Genomic DNA, 7,636 nt, shown 5'->3' with positions numbered 1-7,636 from the left:
TTGCAGAACTCCCCAGCACACAGCCTCATTACTTGGGCTTTGACCTGGGATTAGGATTTGCTCCATTGCCAACAGGGTAAAGAAGCAGTTAATTCTTTTTATATTACTGTATGTTCTTTACTATTCTTCAATCCCATACATTAGTGACGTCCCCCTGCCCTGAAATGCATTCTTATGGAACCTGTTCCCTATATACACACACATCAATATGATTCCATTAATGGAAGTTCAAGGCGCAAATAGTGAGTAGACCTTCAGAGGTAATCAAGAAAGCTGACCAAGAGCTAAATCTTTCCTTTAGATGTTTGCAGGTGCAGCAGGGAGAAAAGCTATTGGGTTTACTGGTCTAAAGATGGCATGTGGACAGATGGCTAGAGCTGTCAACATAAAGTTGTTATGTTTAAGTAGTGCTTAAACATATATATATAAACGATACAAATGGTAATAATTTTAATGCAGCTTCAGTTTGAAGATGCTTTTTGGATGTAGCTTTAGTGAGTCACTCCCAGTGCCATGTTAAACAAAGCTGATGGAATCTTATTTTAGTGTCATGCGAGTGCCACTGCAATCAAGATTGGCACTTCTGTCAAATCCCCTATTTTCAGGGGCATATAGCTTGTTTGTAAATGTTTGCAGCATGCTGGTATTTGCATGCAAAGTCACAGCCTGGAAACCATTTTGTCTATCAGTTAAAAGAAAATAATGTGGCCACCCTACAACTTTGAACAGGAAGAACAAAAAATAAATGCAAGTCTCTTGGTCTGGGGTATTCTTGTTTTCTTATAAACAACCTTGATTCCAAACTTGGACAAGTAACCATAGTTTAGTAGTCTAATTGCCTGTGGTATTTTGAAAACAATTAGTAATGGCCAAACTAATAAATCTTGGACAGTGATTACCAACCATGCTCAGTTTTTGTCTTTTTAAGGGTTAGGGCTGCTGCCAGCCCTGGAGGCAGAACCTTAGCACATCCCAGAGCAAGGTTGTGCATACCACAAAGTGAGCCGCATCCACGCCAAAGGTCTCCATCACTACTGGGACTATGCTGCTTGTCACTAGGACGGGGTTTCTCAAACGGGTTGCCGCTTCTGTTGGGAAAGCCCTTGGCGGGTCGGGTCGGTGTGTTTACCTGCCCTGTCCGCAGGTCCGGCTGATCGCAGCTCCCACTGGCCCAGCCCACCAAGGGCTTTCCCTACAAAAGTGGCTACCGCTGTTTGAGAAACCCTGTGCTAGGGGATAGCTCCCTGAGAGCTCACTATGCTACCACTTCTTCATGGGGAGTTCCAGGGGTGTCTATCAATCCCTATTGTTCCACTCATAGCTTTGGGACATTTGAACCACTTCAGTGCAGGAGGCTTGGGTGTGGTTGCCCCTCTGGATTCCTTGCTTGCTTGACACCTGATGGCGGCAGCAGCAGCTGCTGCCCAATTTAGGTAACGGGTAAGGAGAGGCAGTGTGTTTACCTGCCCTGTCCGCAAGTCCGCCCGATCACGGCTTTGGGCCAATGGGTGTTGCTGGAAGCGGCGGCAAGTACGTCCCTTGGCCTGCACCGCTTCCACCTTCTTTCCACCTTCCCCCTACTTGTGGTTGGTTCTCATTTCTTTACTCAGAGAAACTAAGTATCATGCTTATTATGTGGAGCACACATCCCCCTTCACAAGCTGGAGTCAAGGCCCTTTAGAGGGAACAGGCTCATATTTGGAGCAAGCTGAATGAATCTCAGAGAGCAGGCGGTATGAATGAGGGATTTGATTATTAAGAATGTCTCATTATACAGCATTTACTGAATTCCTTCCCTTCCCCCACCCCCAATTGCGTGAGCCAGTTTCTGAGCCTCAGCCAGCACAATACAGACACTGGCCTTGCTGTCCTCGTTCAAGATATCCTTTCCTTTTTTCTTCCTTAAGCCTACTTTGAAAAGTTACCTTTTAACTGTAGATGGGCTTTTGTTGTCACACAATAGCAAGACTAGGGAGATAGAGTGCATCTGACTGTAGAGATTGGCATCATCCTGTTTCTGAGGCTATACACAAACATAGGATCACAGAAACTAGATAATAAGACATAAGGGTGCAGAATAAAATTTAAAAGGAGTTTCAAACAGCTTCCTGAGAGTACCCTCCGTGCAGGGGTCCACCCCAACTAGCACCAAGCTTGTGTTAGTGCTGTACAAGCCTGCAGCCCCAGCCCTTGGTGTGAGAGCCATATTAGTATTTCAGGGACAGGCTGCAATGCAGAGCTCTATGGCTACTCACTGCTTCCTTGAGCTCACAATGAGAAGCTTACTGACTTAAAGTAACCTCTGAGCTGCTCTAACTTATACCAGAGGCTGGGCAGGGCCCTGAACAGCCTAGCATGCAGGGCACACAAAAATGACTTAGACACATTTGCCCCACCTCCATCTCTGCTCCAAGTTTTGAAACTGAGTGAGTGAGAGCTAGGGCCCAAGCTGATCTGCTAGTTGTCAACATCTGTTTTTCATTTAGTACCTAGTTTTTGCTTATTGAAAGGGATCCTCTATATTTCTTTTCCATATTGTTTATATATATTGTATAAAACAGCTCTGTAAACTTAGAACATAAAATTGTAGTTAAATGGCATGGGGAGGGCGGGAATCAAAGGAAACTCAAGTTACCAGGCACACAAAACAACCCTGAACAATTGTGGCAGAGAGCAGTGATGCATAAATAATTTGTTTCTGAAAAGTCATTTTGTGAAATGCTGGTACTTCAGTCACCTAGGCAGAATAATAAACTGAATAGCTTTGTTATATACTCTAGTACAGTGTGTCCTACTGGTCTTCACAGCAAGTCTGTAGGACAAGTACTGGTTCATGGGTAAGTAGCCAAATAAATTAACTAACTCCTAAAACAATGGAGTAAGTCTTTCCAGTGATGCTCAGGGGTAGCTATCCAATAAACAGCAGCAAATAAGGGCTTATTTTAGCTGCAATGTGGAAATACTGTTCCCCTGGTTCATAGAGTTTCAAACTTTTTCACCTCTTCTCTCCTTTGCGATCACATATATGCCTGTGATAATTACAGCAATTTCTTATATTGTACAATTAGGAGACTTTTCAGCACACAGGTATGTCTTTTAATGCAATGAGAAATGCATTGATGAGATGCATAAATGCATTCATGAGAGAGAGAGCCAAGTCTGTGTGACCAACCATATTTCTGTGGACACCAGAGGCTCTCAGACCACTGTTTGAGAACTTCTGCTCTAGACGATTCCATGTTCCAAATGAAGCTTTTGCCATGATGTGCTGGAGTGAGCTGGTGAGAGTCCACCAGAGAAACTGAAATTCCACCAGTGAACTGATGAGAGTGAAGTGATTTCCCTGTCTCTGATGGGAGTTCACCCTTTCTCTCAGTACTGCTTAATCAGCCCTTGCAGAGACAGTTGATCCCTGGGGCTCGTACAAACACATTTGGAACACTTTTGTTGGCCACTGGAATGGACCAGATTGTACCAAATGTTAGTAACTTCCAAATATGGCCCCAGAAGAATGTAACTCATTTCCCTTTCAGTTGTACACGCTGAGTGCTATGCGATGCTAGCAATACACTCAGTATACTTTTCAGGACCAAAATATAAACATTTACAGTGAAGTGCACTTATAAGTGTGTTGGCCAAGCTGTGTTGTCTCACTCCTTGGTTATTGTTATATGCAGATGATGTGGAAAGTGTTTTTGTTTAAGTTGAAAACATGTTAATAAACTTCATCAATTCCTCATCCATTCTATGTGCAGACATATGCAATTCTGGTATGCAGGGTTCAGTCACTGGTTAAAGGATGGGAATTGTGGGAACCTCCTTTTGCCAATATTGGCAGCACATCACTGGCTTTGTGCTGACTGAATATCAGAGCTGTGTTGGGCCAAGGGACTGCCTATGCACGGTAGTCCAAGCACAAATGATATTCCATCCATTGGGTCAGGTCACTCCCTCCCAGGTTAAAAGTCAGGAGCCTCAATGCCTAATTGACCATCTTTCTCCTTGAACAGGTAAGAGGAGAGGTTTGTCCCCCTCTGAAAAAAGGGCTAGTGCCAATCCCAAGGAAGTAGGACCAGGGATGCAGTGGTCCTGTTCCTCTGCCCCCTGCCTTTCCTCCTCCCCTAGCTTCCTGAGAGTGCCACTCCAATGGAGTCATTCTAAAAGGGACTCATTCTGACAGCAGCAGCCCTCTGGGCCTGTACTTTCATTCTGGGTAACATCTCTAGGGTTGGACTTGGATGGGGAGTGACATACATCCCCTTGATGCACCTACTCTCCTTCCACTCCCCACCCCACATGGACCCTCGGCACACAGAAATTGTGGGGGGACATGGTGCTGTGATTGTGATGGAATTCCTCTTTGGTGTATGGAGGACTTCCTTGTGGAAGGATAAAAGGGAAGTAATTTGCCCCTTTGATGCTCAATTGCCTCCTCAGACATGGAGCGACTAGGGAAATGAATGGGTATATGTCAAATGTATACCTGTGAATGTATTGTACCTCTTGGGTGTGGTGCTCTATCCCATCTCATGGCACGAAGACCACTTAGAGAGAGATTAATGATACTTATAACACTGACAGACTCTGGTCATCGACAGGTGGGATAAAACCTGGAATCTTTGAAGTGGGGTGTTTGAGCCTCTACTGCATGAGCTAAACGCCACATAGCCTTTAGCTAAGGCTGTAGCAGACTCATTAATCTCTCTCTAAGTGGTCTTGGTCCCACTAGATGGGACAGAACACCACATCCAGGAGGTGTGTGGGTTACACTAAGACTTAACTCTTAAGGACAAACTGATAAACCAAACACCTCTTAGCATGAATAAGATATGAGAGACGGGTTTGTTAATTTGTTCTTAAGGTCACGAATAAACAGAGATACAGATTAATGGTCAGGTGGCACAGTGTGCAATTTCAGCCATCTGGGACAAGGAAGCGGGGTTTTGATAATTTATCGTTTACATTTATTTTCAATACTGTGGGCCCAAGTTAGAGGCTTGGGTCCACATACAAAGGTGCATCCTTAATTGCATGTGTGGTTACTGTGACTGAGGATACAAATACAGTAATAACAAATGTGAATAGATAGTTGGGTACCTGACTAGCTATTTAAATAGGATGGGCATTAAATAGCTATTTAAGCTATTTAAAAGTAGGCCTGAGGCCACCTTTTTGGAAATACAGTCCCATGTGCAGAAGAACCCAGCATGTCTTCTCTGTAAAAATGCAGATTTAAAATGTTACATAAACTATTTGCTACTACAAGTATTTATTTTAATTTATAATCAATCCATGAAAATAAGTACTATCCAGATTCTCTGGGTGCATTTACCATACTGTGCACAAGGCCACAAAATCCAATCGTCAGATCAACTAAATTGCCCCTACACTACTGACATTTTATTGCCTTCACCATACTCCATCTCAACACAAAATCTCTCTTCTTTAACCTTCAAATGCCACCACAAAAACCACTCCTCTGTCCCCTCCCAAATGCTTGTGAACAAAGGTGGTGGCATGCAGCTAACAAATCCAGACTCTGCCATTCGTAGATGGGAATGAGTTCCAAAGCCAAGGAGCATTCAGACAATACCATGCTGGTGGTTCTTTACGTGATCTCAGATCCAGCAGTATGTCAGGGAAAAGAGAGGAATAGCCTACACCTACTCTTCAGCTGTGAAGTGTTTCCTAAGCTGTGCCATACAACAAGCTATTACAACCAAGAGATAGACTGGGAGTGATGTCAGAGCAGAAAAGTGGGTATATAGCATGTTTTACACAGCATTTACAGATAAGCCCCAAGATCCTGGAGTTCCGCCTAAGGAATGGGGAAATGGCTTGGCATTGGTGGGGATGGGCAAAACAGGAAATGGATTTGCCCATCCCCACCAAACTACCGTTAAGGATTGGTAACAGTGCATTACACTGTACACAGACACCCCAGTGCAGGGTTGCCTTGGTGATGAAGAATGAATAAATGGGAGACCTGCTTCCTTTCTTGGTTTGGGAGATAAATGTCCTGTCTCCCTTGTTCTGTGTCTGAGTTAATGACAACTCAAGATGGTCAAATAACAGGCTCAGTTGGAATTATTTAATCAAGATTATCAGAGATTAATACAGCACTATGCAAAATACAGAAAGAATAGATATGTTATCCCCTTTATGTGACGATATGATAAAGAGCTGGCTCTGTCTCTTCTTCACTGTAACTGGAGGGACACAGCAGATTCATTCTCCAACTAAGTTCCAATACCAGTGTCATTATATAGGGTTTTCAAAGAAAACGTTTTTGCCAAAAGAAACATATGTTATTGGACCTTAGCTAAAGTCAGCTGAAGAAGTTTAGGGCTGCACTCTGCTCTCCAAGTTTTTTCTCCTTATTTCACTTTGCCATATTTTTGCCTCACTACTGGACTAAGTATTTCTAACCAAATTATTTACTGCACCTGCTGCCCAGTTAACCATGTTTTCTTTATTTCTGTTGCTCAGTCCAAACCTTAAATAAGATAACACTGGTGTTTCCAGGCTGACTACAAGTTTTAGCACAAACAATGCTTTCTCGTGAGTTCATTCTTTTTGATCAAATGCTTTGGGCCTATCACTCATGCTAAGATCCAAACTCAATTTAAAACCCAGGTCTAATGTGGTCCTATATTCCTACAGGACATGTCACACATACTTGCTTCTGAAAACTATGTGACTTTTAGAGTCATCCAGTCAGGGATCAGAAGCAACACACAGTGCAGTGCAGTGCTTCTCTGTCCTGCTGCCCTGAGAGGGCTGGGATCAGGTCATTTCATTCTCACCAGTTCCCCCCAAGACCATTGGTACTGAGGGAACCATAGTATTGCCAACCCAAGCATTCAAACATCATGAGTTATCTCCCACTCCCACCAAAGATCCGGAGATTGGCTTAAAAATCAGGGGAACTTTAAAAGTAGTACCTTTGGCGTTCTTTTCATTTGAGCCTTTGGGAGCCACATTTTTAAGTCTCTCTCTTCAACCAAGAGAGCTAGAAGCTTACATTAAAAAAAAAAAAAGAAAAGAAAAGAAAACTCAGATTATCACATAATCCTTTGACTATGGAAGCTGCAGCTTAACACGCCCCCCCCCTCCCCCCCGATATCACAAGACTTGAAATAATACTACAAGATTTGGCAACAATTGAACAGTGTCTGATGCTTCCTGAGCATAATGGGCCATCAGCAACTGGCACCCCACTCCAAAGACCCATAGGGAAGTGAAAGGGGGAAACCAGACATCTCTGAAGAAAGCAATAGTAAGTAGGGGCCCCAGGGTTTGTTTGGGCACAAAGAGTGATGGTGGGGGGAAAGAGGGACCCTAACTGAGGAAAATGCAAGAGGCTATCCAATCAGATGAAGGGACAATGTTCAGCAGGGTTTGTGAGATCCTCTACTGTGAAAACTTTCATCCCACTGCTCAAGTGGGCATTGAAGTTCAGTTTGAGTAGGTTCAATATGAATGTTTTGTCCAGTCTAGGATAAGAACCTACAAGCCATGCCACAGCTCTGTACACACATTGCTTTGATAAAAGCTGAGCAGTCCTGAAAGTGTATAGTGATCCACAGCCAAGAGGCCTTAAGCATCTTACTATCCAAGCCTGCTGTATGATTTT

This window comes from Chelonoidis abingdonii, chromosome 1 (assembly GCF_003597395.2).
Source record: "Chelonoidis abingdonii isolate Lonesome George chromosome 1, CheloAbing_2.0, whole genome shotgun sequence".
In the NCBI taxonomy this organism is placed as follows: domain Eukaryota; kingdom Metazoa; phylum Chordata; order Testudines; family Testudinidae; genus Chelonoidis; species Chelonoidis abingdonii.
This window is presented reverse-complemented; position numbering follows the sequence as displayed.